Source organism: Peromyscus eremicus, chromosome 3 (assembly GCF_949786415.1).
Source record: "Peromyscus eremicus chromosome 3, PerEre_H2_v1, whole genome shotgun sequence".
NCBI lineage: Eukaryota > Metazoa > Chordata > Mammalia > Rodentia > Cricetidae > Peromyscus > Peromyscus eremicus.
The window spans coordinates 124,269,159-124,286,953 of NC_081418.1; the positions used below are offsets into that span (position 1 = coordinate 124,269,159).

At 41.3% G+C, this 17,795-nt stretch overlaps 1 protein-coding gene and 1 long non-coding RNA gene across 8 annotated transcripts in view; one reads left to right on the top strand and one right to left on the bottom strand.

Annotated features, from left to right (window-relative positions):
* Nucleotides 1-80: 80 nt before the first annotated feature.
* LOC131907268 (uncharacterized) lies at nucleotides 81-7,383 on the bottom strand. The gene is made up of 2 exons (XR_009378353.1): nucleotides 7,228-7,383; nucleotides 81-1,569 (listed from the first exon to the last, which is right to left on the bottom strand). It is a non-coding gene; the product is annotated as an uncharacterized LOC131907268 (long non-coding RNA).
* The window catches only part of Setd5 (SET domain containing 5), an 87,375-nt gene continuing 76,094 nt past the window's right edge, over nucleotides 6,515-17,795 (top strand). For 4 of the 7 annotated variants that reach the window (XM_059258326.1, XM_059258325.1, XM_059258330.1 and 1 more), the window contains exon 1: nucleotides 6,807-7,767. The gene's annotated coding sequence lies outside the window, so the exon portion shown is untranslated. Of the gene's footprint in view, nucleotides 6,679-6,803; nucleotides 7,768-17,795 lie in introns of those variants that run through there. The other 3 variants (XM_059258327.1, XM_059258329.1, XM_059258331.1) reach the window with 3 other exon arrangements.

The window sequence follows — 17,795 nt, forward strand, 5'->3', positions numbered from 1 at the left end:
CCACTTTGTTTTTCATCATTAGGACAAATATCAACATAGTTGTTCCAGATAAGCCATGAGATTAAAAAGTCATTGCACACTTTTGACTATTTTAGGACATAAGTTTATTGCCAAGCTTTCACATAAATAAATAGAAGCACAGCAACAAGTCCACACACACACACTTGAAATTAAACTGAATGTACAATGAAGTAATAGAATAAATAAGAAATTAAAAACAGACACAGAGGAAAAAAATGTTCCTGGAGTTACAGAAATAGAAGGAAGCCCAGTGTGGTGGTGCATGCCTTTAATCCTGTCATTCAGGAAACAGAGGTAGGTGCACGCCTTTAATCCCAGCACTAGGGAAGCAGAGGCAGCTGAGCTGGATATCTGAGTTCAAATTTGGCCTTGCACACAGAAAGAATTTCCAGACAGTAAGTTCTACACATTGAGAAACACGGTCTCAAATAAAATAAAATATAGAAGAGGCCTGAGTTGTTGCGGCTGGAGAGATGTCCTAGCCATTAAGAGCACTGACTGCTCTTCCAGAGGACCCGGGTTCAATCCCCAGCACCCACATGGCAGCTCACAACTATCTGTAACTCCAGTTCCAGGGGCCCCTCACACAGACATTCGCACAGGCAAAACACCAATGCACATAAAATAGCTTCATCAATTTGAAAAGTGTTACATATATTTTAGTAGAGTTTATATCTGTGGGAAAAATCTTTAACAAGTTACTATAATGCTCAAAAGAAACACTGAGCATTTCTTTTCATCTGGCAGATACTCAGCAATATCAACTGTATAGTTTCTAAATTCTTAGGCATTATACATTTCTCCAGCTAATACAACAAATAATTTTCTTCTGAAATATTCAGTTTTTTTAATTTGTGGTTTGAAACTTATGACAGTTTTGTTTTATGGAACACCAGAAGTCTGAATTTAAATTATTCAGTAGCATTCAAAACAATCCAACACTCATTGGAATGACTCTACAACATAGCTGGTGCCAGCACCGTTCAAAGTTAGGGTGTTGCAAAGGACATGCCAAGTTAAATGATCTCTAAAGCCAGTATATATTTTCACTCCCTAAAAGTTTCTTGACCAACTCTTCCATATTTGTCAGTTTTATATAATATCTTAAAACACAAGTAAGATTAGTGGAACAATTAAGTATCTTCTTATAAAACCACAACCATCTTTCTAATTAAGTTCTAAAGTTGCAGTTTTATAATTTGGAACTTTGGGGAAATGTTCAGAACATTATGACAATAAAACACCTTTATCCTTATATACAAAGCTACAAGATTTAAAAATAACAACTGTATAGATTATGGAAGGCATAACCTAGAAAGTTAATAAACACATACTCCATACCTAAACTACCTTAGAAAAATCCAAACTGCACAGCAGCATTTAACATAGTGACAGTATCGTCAGTGAGAATCCTGTGTCTGTTTGCTTCTGAGAATGTAAAAGGCAACAGCTTGGTATTACAAAAAGTGTTGATCTCGAAGACCTGGTTCTGCTCAGACAGCAGGGATACAGCCTTAAACAAGCACTGTCCTCTCCTTAAGGAACAATCTAAAGGAGGAAAAACAATAATTACACAATTACTATTCTTAATTAGATTTTAAGAGCCATGACAACATTCAATTGGATCAGATGTGGTGTAGGGGTGAGGGCATTAAGGAAAGGTTCCTTGAGATGTTCTGAAAGCACTCTCAGTGACTTAAGACTTGGTCAAATTTTTGAATTCTTCTCTCAGAAAAACCTAGCATTTTGGTAGTTGCTCTATCACTACCTTAAATCTATTTCTAGATTTCCTAAAACAATATTTGAATCAGAGCAAGGTAGTACAAACAAAGCTGGTAGGAATATCAAAGGCTAGGCCAGTTTCTATCCCTAGCCCCAATCTACTCGTATGCCCATGAAGTTAGTAAATCTGAGTTTTAGTCATCTCTACTGTACACAGACTCGTACCAAAGCCTCTGTTATGATGAATAGTACTTCATATGGAATTTTAGTGAAGGGCCAAAAAAGACCAAGTCTACTGAGTGAATTCAAAATCCACCCAATAGAAGTAGGATTGGGTTGAGTAACAAAATACTCAATTTTACAAATATGACCTGAAAACATGTTAATGTTGCCAAAAGGAAGATCCAAACTTAAAATATTTCTTCAAACACCTAGAAAACAAGGGTGAAAAAATACCAGGACAAAAAAGACCAGTGATTACTAAGTCGGAAAAACGAGTCTAGGACATCATAAAAACACAACTCCAGTTCAAGCCTAAAGGTCACTCAGTGCTAACTAAACCAGTCAAGAACGGAGTCATGAATATCTTCTGGGTAAGTATGTCCTCCAATATATAAACTAAGGTATCAACCTTCAAGGTTAAATGCTTGACTCCCAAAGTTGTGACCCAGCAAAATGCTGTATAGCTAGGGTTCTCCACAAACTAGTCTCGTTCTTGGGATGCCCAACTGTCACATTTTAGACCAAGGGTTGTAAACCATAATTATAGTTACACCAAACATAAGGCCTTATCTAGTTCAAAATTTTTAAAGTAAAAATCACAAACCCTCATCTTTCACATCAAGCACAAATGTTTAACATATATAGCAAGTTTTTGTGGTAAGTATATGAAATCATGGCACAGGAAATTAAGTTTATTTACCACCAGCCCAAGTCATGCTTAGTACAAGAATGGGATAGCTGCAATGGTTCGGGGAAACCCAAGGAAGTGCTTCTGAGTACAAGACAGGGAGGCCTCAGTTTCCTCCATGAAAAGAGCATTAAGACACTTCAGTTAAGTATTAGATTCCTGCACAATAGGAGCTTTGTCCTTTATTTCATGGGCTTTAACTATGAATTGAAAACTTTGATTTCACAAATCATAAAACCAACATTTGTTTGGTTCCCAACTCTGCTTACTCACTGAAGAAATCCCTGTGTCCTTGAGGAATGCAATTTGATGGGAGAAACATAGTAGATCAAAGTTGAAGGAAATATTTGGAATATTTGAGTATCCTTGTATGTAGGTGGGTGTGAAAGACAACTTTGACTATAGTTTATTTCATGTACACTGGTGTTTTTCCTGTATATATTCTGTGTGAGGGTGTCAGATCCCCTAGCACTGGAGTTACAGACAGTAGTAAGCTGCCATGTGGGTGCTGGGAATTAAACCTGTGTCCTCTGGAAGAGTAGCCAGTGCTCTTAACCACTGAACCACCTCTCCAGACCACCTGTAGTTTCTTAGTTGCTATCTGCCTTGTTTTTTGAGATGTTCTCACTGGCGTGGAGCCTGCCAAGTACCTAGGCTTATGTGGCCAGTAAGTCCTAGGGATACCTCAGACGTGCTCTAACTTGCCTGGCTTTCTTATGTGGGTTGTGGAGATTTAATTCAAGTTTTCATTGCTTGCAACACACTTTACTAATTATCACCCAAGCCCCCTTAATATAGTTCCTTTAAAAGGATCTGACCTGCATTTTGCTTTTCCCTTTCACTCAGGGTTTGTTATTGTCTGGTTCTTTTTTAAGAGGGGAGAAAAAAACAGCTTAGGATAGTGATGTACTGGTCACTTTTAACCCCACCACTCAGGAAGCAGAAGCAGGCAGAACTGTAAGTTAAGGCTAGTCTGGACTATACATATTGAGTTACAGGCCAGCCAGAGACACATACTGAGTGAGACCGTCTCAGGAAAAAGTCTTTGAGACTATCATTTTTATATTTACAGTAAGCAAGTGAACATAAAAGGACAGAAGTTTAATCTGGCCTTGGCTGCCCAGAATTTAAATTCTCTGGGTGGGAGACTAGAAAATCCGACTTAAACAGCAAGGCAACAGTCTCTGCATACTAAATAAAGCCCTAAGATCCCTGTCCTAGACATACCACACTTTAAGACATGGAAGTAGAAAATAAAGCCTTAGTAGTTCTTTTAGGGGGCAGGGGCTCATTAATTATCAGTCCCATCTCACTCCTCATGAAACTTTTTTTTAAAAGAAAGGTCAAATTTAGAGTTTAAAAGAATTCCCAAGCCCACCCCAAAAACCAGGCTGCAAATCTCAGCAGCTGCCCTGAGGCAAAAAGCCACGCCATTTAAACCAGCATGGGAACTCAGACATGTGGCAGACAAGAAACCACATGGTGGGAAGGACGTTTCAAAGAGTAAGGAAGCCCAAAGAGAAGGGGAAAAAGAAAAGAAAAAGAAAAAGCAATAAAATTGACTAGCAGCCAAATCCCATGGTGGCTCCTAGGGAATGCCTCAATTATGATTTAATGAAATCTCAGCTTCCTAAATTTTGTTTTGTTTTTCGACAGCCCTGGCTGTCCTCGAACTTAAGAAACCTACCTGGCTCTGTCTCCTGAGTGCTGGGACCAAAGGTGAGCACACCAGTGCCCAGCTAAACTCTAGCCCTAAGGTTTTGAAATCCAAATTAATCAGTACTTGCTTTCATGTTTAGTAATGGTTTGTAGGCTTAGCTTTCAGCTTAGTATAGATGACGCAGAAAAAAAAAAGCACTTTAAGCAATTGGCTACCAGAGGTTCAATTTTTATTTCTTTATTGCTTAGTGTAAATAGAACATTGTTAAAGTCCCCATTAGTCTTCTATAACCCACAAGTTTGCAGCTATGGTTCCCCTGTCCAGTTACACTTCAAATGAAAATTAGTTCCTTGTTAACATTTCCAGTGCTTAAAGAGTGATTTGATTATTGGCTACCATATTGGGACAATACATATACAGTGTCCACGTCACTGCAGTAAGTTCTCCTGGATAGTATTCTTATTGAGCACACACACACAACACTTAACCTCAAGACCAAGCTTCACAAATACATTTATGTTGCTTACTACATTTTACTTCCGTCTAGCTACAAGTCAAGAAATATAGTAGGAACTTAAAAGAATTCAGTAAGACAGCACCGAAGCAGCTCAGCAAAACTACATTTAAACCAGCAATAACAACATGAGGAGTGATATGAATCAAGCCAGAGGCCAAGAGAAAGCACTGCTTAAATAGGAAAACACAGGCTCACAGGACCTTAGGCCAGGAGAGCCAACACCTGAACCATAAGTCTGAATTCCAGAAGGAACCACCATCTACAGATGTGTACAGTGACAAAATGTGAGTAAGCAGTAATCAATTCCATGTGACTCAAAGTGTGTATGCAGGAAATAATGAAATGAAAAAGCTGTCAGTAGCCCATTAACGGTCTTCTGTATTGTACTCATGGAATCCACTAAAGCATTAAGGAGTCAGTAAATTTCAGGTCAATTCATGTACCTTTTAATACAATCAGCCTGGCGATATGTAAGATACATCAGGTGATATTGGAAGAGACATCCATCTGGAAGCCATTAATAACAGTTCAGTTTATTAATGGTGAAAAAGGAGATAGGCGTTCATGGGAGTGGAAAGAAGCTGAACTTTAGGTTAGATTCTCAATAAATCTATTGTAGAAAAGCTCCTGAAGGGGTGGAGATAGAAAATGAAATCAAGGCAAACAGTCAACAAAATGTACTAAGGAGGAATAAAAGAACTGCAGGGCAAGGCCCTAGCTACAGCCTCAATTTGTGGTGTAACTAATCTGTCTGGTTTCATGACTCATCAGGCTTCTAAGATCAGAAGAGGAAGAATGCCAGTGCTCTGTCTAGGGATTGGATAAACCAGTACAACAAATGAAAACGGGACTAAAATGAGAGAGCGCTAAAATATCTCCTGGAAGGGCTGCAGAGGGAGCAAGAGGGACAGAGTGAAGTACTGGGCTCTGCAGAAAATGCTAAGATTCTGTTTATATATTCCAATTTACGATACTATAATTTCATGATATAGCAAGGATCTCAAGTGGGAGCATAAGCTTGGGTGAGCATGTCTTTAATCTAACACGATGAAAAATACTTCAAGGCAGATCATAAGCAATAATAACCTGTGGTTTTGCTGCATAAAACCCCAGGTGAGCGCCTAGTCACCCATTTCCCTCCTTTGCTCCTATTACAATTCCCTCCGGACACAAACGAAAATCTGTGGGAAGTCTCGTCCCTCCAATTTTACACCTGTTCAATTCCCCTGCAGGACAACGCCCACGCACCAGGTTAGCCCTAAAGCCTGCCTAGAAGACTCCCGCCTATCTTCCAGAAAGCCTCGACTTGCAGATCACGAGGGGAGAGGGGGAAGGGACTCTTCCAGGCCCGGGGCGGTCTTTAGAAGCCAGGAGGCAGCAGAGAACTCCCAGAAAGGTATTGCGGCACTCCCCTCCCCCTGCCGCGAAGGGTGCGGCCTTCTCCCCGCCTACTCCACTGCGGCTCCCTTATTGATTGCAGTTCTCACGGAATTTTGGAGAGCAAGTGCCTCCTGCCTCCAAACCGGCCCGACTGAGCCCCCACTCCTTCCTCCACTCCTAGGAGTGCGCTATGCAGGTCCGGTTCATCTCGCCCCTCGTGCGGCAACAACTCTAGGAGGAACCGCGCTCGTCCCCGCCCCCAGCGCGCGCTTCCTGCCACGTTGCGCAGGGGCGCGGGGCCAGACTCTGCGGCGCGGGGCCTTGGGGAGGGCCGGAACCTGCGAGCGCCTCCCTGCCGCCCCCGCCAGCCCGCGTATGGACTGAACTTGCACGAACGCGGGCCAATTGCAAGGGCCAGTTTTCTGAGCCCCGGGAGCCAATCAGACGACGAGGCCAGGCCGGCGGCGGGTAAACCGACTCCCCCAGAGGAAGGGGAGGGTGGGAGGCCGCCTGAGCGCCAGCCACTTTCGCTGACCCTCCCTCCCCTCCCCTCCCCCGCCCCGCCAGAGGCCGGCCGCGCCCGCACGTCCAGCTCTCCTCACCCCACCTACCTCCCGCCCCACCCAGTGGGCACAGCGAGGCAGCCAGCGGCTGCGCACTCCAGCACCCGCTAACTGACAGGCGCTTCACTCCAACCACAACACGCCATTTGTGTTTTTACACACGGCGGGAGGAGAAAAGGCCAATCAGCGACGAGACGTGAACCGGAAGCGCTCCTCCGCCCCCCGTGGGAGCCATGGCCGCGTCCGGTGGAGATTTTTCCGCTCCCTCCTCCCTCCCCCTCCGGTTGCTGCAGGGCGGACCGTAGTCCTGACCACCACCCGCTTGCCCCTTCCCGCGTACGACTCGTACCCAGCTGTTCCCCAAAGCGGTTCCACCACCCTCGAGGGCTCACCGCAACCGCCCGTCCCCGCGAACGCGCCGAGCCACCCTCCCGCCAGAGTCCCGATCCCCTACCTAGCCGAGGCTCTCTGAGGAGCCGGAGCCCCAGAGCACAGCCTCTTCTTTAGGCAGCCCCCGGCAGCTCCCGCTGATTGGCGGCGAGCTGGCCAATAAGTGTGGGGCGGTGGGCGGAGAGGCCAATGGCGCGGCGGGAGGGGGCGTGTCCCGCGTGCCCCTGGCGCCGGCACTGGGAATCCCCGTGCGGTCAGTGGCGTTTCCGCTCGGGCAGCGGGCTGAGTGAGCTGCCGCTGCCGCCGCCGCTGCCGCCGCCGGGGGAGGGGCGGCCGCCGCCCGCCTGCGCTCAGAGACTCACGCAGCCCTAGTCCCGCCAGTCCGCCAACACAGTAGTGCCGGCCCCCCTCCGCCCCTGGCCCTCCCCCTCCCCGCCTTGGGCTCGCTCCGCCTTTCTGCCCCCCACCCCCACCTCACGGGTACGGGCCATTCCCGGCCAGGAAACGCCGTGGCGCCGCGTTGGGCCTAACTCGAGTCTCGCTGCCTCCCGGGAGTGCCGTGCGCCGCAGCCCGGGCCCAGGCCCCGGCAGCGCCTGGGTCAAGGTAAGGGTCCAACAGAAAAGAGACACCGAACCACACGACCGGTCCCCGGGGGAAGAAGGGTCACCTCAGTCTGCCCGCGGTCCTTCTCGTCGGGGTCGTGGGGCCTGGGCCTCCCAAGGCTGGAGCAGGAGAATTCCTTCCTTCCCGTCTTCTCGGCTACCCCTACACACCGTTGCACCCCTCTTGCCCAGGGAGAAAGGCTCCTCTTAATCCAGTCGACCCCACTACCCTTTTAATGTCTTCCCTGGGTCAGGACTCTTCCCCTCCCCCTACTCTGGTCTCCCCTTTTTTTTCCTGGGCACTGCCTACTCCACGTTTATACCCTTTTCAGGAGAGGCCTCTCGCAACCCTTCTCTCAGAATACACAGGCATACTTTTTTTTTTTCTGCCCCTGAGCCCCCACCTCCACCCCCTGTTCTTGCGGCCTTATGACAACTCTGATCGTTCGGGGGCCCAGTCCTCCCCTCCATAATCTTCCTGAATGCCTCCCCCACTGCTTCTCGAGTCCGTATCTCAGATGGCTGCTGCTTTCCCCATACCAAAGACGTTACCTTCACCACCCCCACCTCACATTCTTGGACTCCCTGTGGCGTATGCCCCAGTATCCCTGCGATATCCCTGTTGAATTTGTAGGGTTCCAGCCTGGAACTGAGCCAGATTTTGTCGGTTTCCGTGCCTAGGGCGTGGAGAGCGATCTTTTAAGAACGACTTTAAAGACGGAGGAAAATGTGCCCCTTATGAATTCTCTTCCCTTATGCGTGCAAGCTAAGATGTGAGGTGAACGGTGATGGGCAAAAGCCCTGTTTTTAGTAGGTAAATCGCGCTGAGGGAAAGTTTTAACTGCTGGGAAAGCCCCTTCTATGCTAATTTATTCTATAGAGCGCCTTTGCCTTTTTCATTCCTGGGAATACGGGATCTTTCTCCTGTATACTGATGCTGCAGCTCGCTCTACTGGTCTGGGTCAGGGGTGCGTGTATGACCTGCATTTTCTGCTTTCTCATGTTACTTGTGTAATGTGTTCACCAGCAACTCATATCTTGCCCAGAGCTGTGAGCTCTACTGGGTTTTGTCTATACCTGGGTTCCTTTTTCCAATTTATCCTGGCTTAGAATACTTAAAGAATTTAGGTTCTCTAATTTCCTCCATACTTTGACTAAATAAACTGTTTTTCGATGACATATTTCTGACCAAGGTCATGTTTACATTACTTCCTTGGGCATATGTTAAATAGCTATACTTTTGATTGGAGAAGATCCTGATGATTGTTACGAGCTTTTTCAGGAGGAGGAGGGGGTATTGAAGGGAAAGTGCTTTTGATGGTTAATTTTATATTAATAATGGTTTTAGGTCGCTAGGAGGAAAGCTATAAGGGGTAGTTTTAGATGTGTACAGTCTGACCTAGGATTGAGGCAGAGAATACTGACATAATGGGAGATTTCTGAGCTTGGAGGACACAGGAATTTTTTTTCCTTTGGATTTGTTCCAGTTTTCTCAGGAGGATCATTAGTTCTCTGGCCAAAATTTGTGGCCAGTTATGGGAGTAGAACCTTTAAGGCTATTCCGATTGTCATGTGTAGAATATTGAATTATGTCCTTTGGTAGGACACGACCCAAGGCTCTTGTTCCTAGCTGTAAATTTAAATATGATTGCTGAATGTTTGGAAAATGGGCCTTCTAAAAACCAAAGCTTAATACTTATTCCTAAATTGCTGGTTTAATTAAAAACGAATATTTGGAATTTGGTACATGTTGATTTTTCTAATCAGAGATCTCAATTTAAAACTGACCTTAGGATTATTTCTTTCTAAAAGCATACTTCCAGCCCTTCCAGCATGGAGCACTGGTCAAAAAAAAAAAAGTGTGTGCTAAGAAGTGGGGGTGGGGTAAAGAGAAGGTTGCTCCTGTGTTGGATCACAGGAGTGAGTATACAAGGCGGCAGCAGCTGCTGGCTCTGGAGCTCTGGTTGCTACGTGAGAAGCTTGAGTAGTGCTGGCTGCTGTCTCCAGGGAAGGACAGCAGTGCAGCGTCCATTAATGCTGTTGGCTGCAGGGAACTGCACTTAGGCGATGGCTGCTCAGGACTGGAAAGAAAAGAAACCTTGCTTACTTTCCTGGGAAATTGTACTGCTGAGCTGGTTTGCTTTTTGTTAATGAAGAGACCAGGATTAGCAATTCATAACTGTATCCATTTATGGATGTCACCATCTGAAAACTGAATCAAAGTTAAAGAGTTTGGGTTTTTGTTTGGGGAAGGTTCGGCAGCTTATTGATATTACCTGAGGTTTTATACTACTAAAAAGTTCATTAGTGTTTTGATCCTTTTTAATCCTTTTGAAGACTAAAGTAACAATGTAAAGATTTCCCTGAGTACCAGAACAGGGTGAGGAGGATCTTTATGTTCTATTTTTTCAGTGCAACTGATATGTTTTCCTCTATCTGTTAATTGCTTAAGTCACTTCTCTGATTTGTATGTGTCTCTCCATATTAGACCATATTTACCTTCGTGAATAAATGTTCTGCTAAACATCTTAACTATAATTGGAAGCCTAAACTAAAAAGAGCTACTTTTGGAGTAATATTTAATTTTTTTATTCTTATTTTCTATATTAATCTGTAGACCTCTACAGATTAGATACCTTCACTGGTGTTTGACCTATAAATTGGATTAATTGTGTATGTGTTGGATTATAGTCTTTCCACTGAACAAAGATGATGTGTCTTGACAGTAATCCATCAGAAACACAGGAAAAACCAGAGGGAATGTTCAGAAATTGAGTAAGTTTCGTTTAGGATAGTAAGAAGGCAGTAAGAGTCTCTTCTAAGTTTTGATATCAGCCCCCAACTGAACAGAACCAGGATGATCTCTGATTAAGCCCAGTAGTTTGTCTGACAGAATATTTGAAACTGAGCCATCACCTAGGCATGTGCAACGAATAAAATTGTGGTTTTTTTCTCCCTAAGATTATTACTGCAAACCAATACCTCTTCTTCAAGATTCTGTTCGTCCAATTTTGTATCAAGTATTTAAATCCCACAAACATCTATAATTTGTAGTATGGCTCTAGCATTTGTGGCAAAGAACCAAGAAACAATGGTGAGCATTTTGTCATTCACAGATGTGGTTCATATTTTTCCAGTAAAAGCAGGTCTATAAAACAAAACTCTTAATGGTTGTTTCAGGTGGTTTTAATACATTGGTAAGATGCTATAACCCATAGGTATTATTTCACTCATATTGGCCATTACTATACTTATAGCTTAAGATATTTACAGTTAAGATACAAGTGTTTTTAGCTTAATTATAATATACAAGTTTTCTTAGAAAATAATGACTACTACTTTTATTTCCTGTTTTTTGGAACTGGTTGTAGTCTCACTATAATCCCTCTGGAGGATCAAGAGGCTTTTTTCTTAGAAGGATTGCTTGGACTGGCACTTAAAAATGCTTACATCTTTTGATACTGTTGAGTATTTAAGCCTGCATACTTTCCAAAATTATTCTGACCTTGTGACAAAGGTGGATATGTCAGCTTTGCCTTTGGATGGGGAATTAAAATCATCTTCATATTGAAATAACTGAAACATTAGGCCCTAGCAATCAGTAATTGTTGAGTACATATCAAAGGGAAATTAGATCATAAGTAAATAAGATTTTTACTAGTAACTTTTAGCTAAACTCTAGTGACTCGTCAGTTTATTTTGAAATTGAGAGGCCTAGCTAGTGGTGAACTTAAACTGCAAAGTGCCTTGGAAAATGTGTGTATAATACAGGTGGTCATTTATAATTTGACTTCTTAGAAAAGTAATGCACCTATATTATAGATTGATAGTACTCTGGACTCAAGATTCTAACATGTCTACTAAATAACATGACCTTCACTTGGTATTGTGTATGTTCTCTAATGACTAGAATTCAGGGAAGGTTGCAAAAGGTAGAGAGAGTAGCCTTTCTTTCACTAATCTATACATAGTTTGTTAAATCATGTAATTTTAGGGAAATTGTCCTATTCTGTATTTAATTATAAATGGGGTAGAGATGCCAGTAACCCTGACGGGTGATTCTGTTAGCAAGCATCACTTGGGAGTGTTCTTATTCAGCATTTGAGGAAGGGAGCTGTGAGGTAACTAAAGGGACAGTGATGCTCAGTCCAGCCTCTCTCTGTGTGTGTGTGTGTGTGTTCCTTCTGAGTAAGGGGTCTCAGACTCCATCCTGCCCCACTCTTTCCTTTATATATATATATATATATATATATTTTTTTTTTTTTTTGGCAGAGTAACTAGGGAAATGCCTTAATTTAATGTAAATTCCCTTAAAGTGTCTTTGATATGAAGTCAGAAAAATGAATTTTTGGCTTTTTCAAATCCTTGTTATTTTTAAAACCCTAAGATTATTGGTCAGTTTTGCTTGGAACCTGTCTGTTCTGTATTGTATGAGACTTCCCAGAGTTTTCATAGCGAATTGAAGTGATAGTCATATATGTGTACACTCAGAGGTGAGGAAACCTTTTCAAAAAAAGCCTTAATGTTCTGAATTACAATATAAAACAAATCAGAGGCTGTAGAAATTTCTGGCTAGGGAATCAAGTTTTTGATTTATACTGCTCGATCAAAGGGAAATGCCAGTTCCTTGCTGCTGTGTTTGAGAAATAGGTGGAAGCATGGGAGGAGCCACAGACCTCTGCAGCAGGATTTGGTGTGAGTAGAAAAGGAAGATTTTTGTTTCAAATCGCCAGCTGCTTATGTCAGACTGACTCCCTTATTATGCTTCCAGTAGGCCTGTCAATATGGCCAAACAGCTAGATAAGTGCGGGGCAGGACAAAGGGCTCTTTGCACAGCAGGGAAGCAGTGTTGGTGGGGGAGGGGCAGGAGGTAGGAAAAGCAAAAGGAGGTTTTTTTTTCCCCCCCCAGGAGATTATTCACTTAGGTTTACAATTAAAGAAACTGTTTTCAGTTCCCACTCTAGCCTTGAATTCATGCCAAGCATATACTTTTAAGCCCAAATTCCGTATATTCTAGAAATCTGGGAAGAATCTATCCTATCTTCCAAGGGAAAAAACAAAAACCTCAAGCTTTGTGTGGATTAGAGTGAGTTCCATGTTCTCTGCCCTTCTAAATGTAAGTTGCCTCCTTAGTGGACCAGGTCTAGAGCATCTGCTAGCCAGATTTTAGTAAGGATTGAAATGGCACATTCTGTGTGAATTAAATTTGTGTTTCAATACATGCAGCATGTTTAGTTGGGTTTAGATTCGACAAGGTGTCAAATACTGTGTTTTCTTTCCTTTGTGCAGTAATTGCATATTGTTAACTTGGATTTTATTTTAGTAAAAGGAAATGCACAGTCCAACATTCACATGTTTGATCACCATCATGTAAAATGTGTCTTGAAAAGGGTTTGGTTTTTTTTTTTTAATACGACAAGGCCTTGTAGCTCACATCTGTATGTCCTGAGCTACAGAATAAGACTTTGTCTCAGAAAAGAAAAGCAACAACAACAAAAACATACACAAAAAGGAAAGCTACCTTATTGTTTCAGTCTTCCTCCTACTTCCTGCAGAATCTGATATGCTCTGGAGATTACTGCTGCCCCCATCTTTTAGTTTAGGCTCAATCCTATTAGTTTGTGCTTAGCTCTCAGCAGAAGGTGATTGCATCTAGCTCGTTACTTAATAAGAATTATGGCGTTAGAGGTGTGTAAGCTATATCTCTTACAGGCAAAACCATGAGATACTGCCAAATTTAGGTTCCTGTTGAAGTTGTCATTAAAACGTTCAGTCTGTCCTGAGTCATTTCAGCTAGTTTTAAAGTAAATGTCAAATGTTACATGTATGAGAGTTCTTTTTAAAAATTGCATTCACAAATCAGACAGTAGTTATTTAGATTACAAAAGGATTCCTCCTTATAAAGTAGTATATGACAGTTCATTTCCATGAACAGTTTGTTTTAACAATTTAATTTTTAGAAATCCTTGAACTGTTTTTCCAAGAGCACATCTGTTGCTTGAATGAGATAAAGAAAACTGGAATGCTGATTTCTTTTTATGGATTGGCAAAGAAGACATGATTTTAAACTAACATAACCACAATGTTGTATATAATATACATTGATCAAGTTTTGTGTCATTTCTCTTTTGTTAAAGAAATACAAATGTGTTGCCCACATAATACTTTAAGTATGACAGTCTGGGCAGTTACAACACATAGAATATTTTGATCTGAAAAGGGAAATTTGAGAGGCTAGTGAGAAGGCTCAGTTGATGAGGTATTTGTAAAAAGAGGACTTGAATTCGGTTCCCCAGACCCATGTAAAACAGCCATGTGTGTAATGGATAATGGATGCTTGTAATCCCAGCCCTGGGCAGGCAGAGACAGATCCCTGGGGCTCACTCAGCAGTCAGTCTGGCCTACTTGGCCAATTTAGGCCAGTAAGAGACCCTGTATGAGTGTTGGAGGGAAAGACAGTGCCCAAGAAATGAAATGATGGTTGTCCTCTGGCCCGAATATGCATATCCATGTGCACATATGTCCAAACAAGAAAGTAAATTTGTATGTGTCACTATCACTGCTGTGAAAAGTTTCTCATCAGCAAAATAACAACAGCATTAATATGAACTTCAGTGAAGTATATTAATGTTACTATAGAAATTTAGATGGTCACTTCTTCGCTTTACAGTCACTTAACATGGATTATTTCCGTAGATTTGTGAAACTGAAAGGAAGCTAGTTCTAGTCAATCTCTCTACCAAGTAGCTAGTGCTAGCATTAGAATTCCCTTTGAAAATATTAGAAATCTCTAAAAATGTAGCTTTTATTGCTTCTGTTAGCTGAATCAGACTAGAGACCTAAACAGATCCTGACAAAAGTGAGGAAGTAGGAAACTACATCTTGATCCTAGTAATGTTTATAACTGACGGCATCCCAAACAGCTCATTTCATTTTCATAAGACCGAGGCAGCAGTAGGCCAATATGGAGGTGAAACACATACACACAGCACCTCATCTTGCCGTGCAGCTGCTCCACCTTACTTCCTGCTATTATTATCCCACTACGCCTCTTCCCAGCAAAAAAGAAACTAGGACAAAGAGGGGAACTGAATGGGCTACTGTAGTTTATATTATGATAGGTTGTGGGTTTGTTTTAATGTTCTAAAGCTAATGCTTAAGTCTAGTGACAAGAGGTAACTTTTATGCCCTTCACTCTTTTCAGATCTGTTTCAGAGTCTTAGCTTGGAGAAAGGTTTTAAAGCACATACTTTTATTGGCTATTCGTGGTTGTTATTACTACCAGATGCCACTGCATTATAAGGTGAAATCCATTGTGTATTTGCAGTTTGTATTGGAGATTACCAATGTATACAAACAGCTTGGGTTTATGACTAGAATTAAGATTTTTAAAGTTAAACCTTTGTATCCTTTGACCTCTCTACCTAATTAAATAGCTGTTTGAATATAAAAATTTTGTGCCTGAATTCTTTAAGCTTTTTTTGAACACTACTCAAAATGAAAGTTTTGATTTTTATCATTTTTGTTGTTGTATTCTGGTGCTGAGATTCCTTCCTCTTCACTCCTGAAATGTGAAGATTTTTTAGCCACCACCTCCCCCCCAAATAATTGAATAAGCTGTGTGTGTGTGTGCTGCTGTTACCGTAAAAATGGAAACTTTGTAATTCTTAGACATTATGATCTGGTTCAGATTTTCCAAGATTGTGCTAGTATATTTAATAATGTAGTGTCAGTCCACAGGGATTTCATTGTTTTATGTTTGCATTCATTGTCAATTTGTATTAGGGAACTGTTGTTTTCTCTCCCTATGTGCATGACTTTAAAAAATTTTTTTATTCCTGTCTTGTTCTGATCTTTATCCTATATTAAAAAATTCTATTTTCTACCACCAACCATAGCATGTAGTTTTGTGCCTTCATGGCTTTTGTGAAGAAGGGTGATTTAACAGTCAATTGAACATTCTTGTTATCCAAGCAAGGCTTTACTTATGAAGAACCTTGAAGGACATGTTAGCAATTAGTTTTCCTCTGCATTAATTTATATTAAATTTTTCTTTACTATGAACTGTTGAGTTGGCTTGTTTTTAGAGGAAAAAATAGTTATATATATTTCAAAAATAAATGTGGTTATTGTGACATTTGAGATATATCAAAAGAGTGCTTTTTTTTTATATAGTTTTGAGAATTGAACCCAGGACCTTGACTGTGTTGGCAAGTGCTATCTATATATAAGACCAAAAGGACATTTAGGAAAAAAAAACAAACTTACTTTCATTCTAAGATAAGTATTTAACCTCCTAAAACAGAACAAAGATGGGCTTTTGAGGCAGTAAGATAACTACACAGTGAGTGTAACATTAGATTGCTGTATGAACGCATTCATTTTATTTTCTCAATTTTGTGGCACAAACTACTACAGTCATGGAAGTAAATGTGTTCCTGTGCCCACAGCCTGAGAAGTGTTAGCTAGAATTGCTTTTTTTTTTTTTTTTTTTTTTTACTGTAAGAACAGATCTGAAAAAAATATAGAAGCAAGTCTAAAATTGATATTATTTGATTAATATTTTTAAAGTATCTTAAAATATTTCTGTTCTTGGCCGCCCCCCCCCCCCCCCCCCCCCCCGGGTTTCTCTGTAGACCAGGCTGGCCTCGAACTCACAAAGATCCGCCTGCCTCTGCCTCCTGAGTGCTGGGATTAAAGGCATGCGCCACCACCTCCTGGCAATATTTCTGTTCTTTCTAGACAAATTTAGTTTTATTTATCGAATAGAACTTTAATTCATGCAAAAGTACAAAATAAGGACAGGTTGATAATGTCAAAGCACATTTAAAGATGCGGCTGAAAATATATGAAATTGTTGGGATTTTTGTATTTGGGCTACTTGTATTAAAAGTGTGTCTGTTTATATTTAAAATCTTCAAAACAAAATAACAGAATCTTCACAGGTTAAACAATCACTTTATTGACCACACAATAAATAAGCAGAACTAAATTTAAATACCTTCTAAGAATCAAAACAAGTAAACATTGCTAACATCAGCTATAGTACTCAGAAGTTGCTGTTGCTATATACCAGGTAGAATAAGTAAATAAGAAAGCTAACTCCAAGGCACTTTTACTTTGGAATTTGAGGTTTAGTTGGCCTGAATCAAATGTTTTTACTTCACTCATAGACTTGATGCTTAGGTCATTAGGCTTTATAGTATTGTTAGTCATAATGTATCAGTTCATGATTTGAGTAGAAATTTAGCTAGACCATGTATGGTGTTCCTTGAAAGACATGTATTTTTTGAGAAACATGGCTCTGGCTGGGTAGGTGTAACCTTCCTCTTATAATTTACTATGAACTGTTAGTATGGAAAGGAATGGCTGGAAATTTGCATAGTATACAGAGCAGCAAGAAGTAGGCATACCCTTCTTTATAAAAATAGCAAGTGTGAGAGCTGGACAGCTCAGGATTAAGAGCACTTCCTGACCTTCTAAAGCAGTGGTTCTCACCCTTAATGCTTCGACCTGATGTTGTGGTGACCTCCAACCATACAGTTACTTTTGTTGCTACTCCATAACTGTAATTTTGCTACCATTATAAACCATAATGTAAATATCTGTGTTTTCTGATGGTCTTAGGCAACCTCTATGAAAGGGCTGTTGAACAACCCCCAGGAGTCTCAACCCATAAGTTGAGAACCACTGTTCTAGAGGACCCATGTTTGATTCCTAGCACACTCAAGCTCCAGGGGAGCTGATAGTCTCTTCTGGCCTTCCAGGGAACCGGCATTTATGTGCATATAGTTCACCAATAAAATAAATCTTATACAAAATTGCAATGGCTAACCAAGAGGTTAAAAAGTAATTTTTTGGTGGAATGCCGTAGTTTTTCCTAAATATGTAATAATAGTAGTGCATTTCTGTAGTGAATAATTGTGCAAAGGATTCAGCTGATTTATTAAAATCCTATTTATTTTCTGTGTATGGGTGTTTTGTCTGTATCTGTTTGTACCATGTGTATGCACGATACCTGTAGAGATG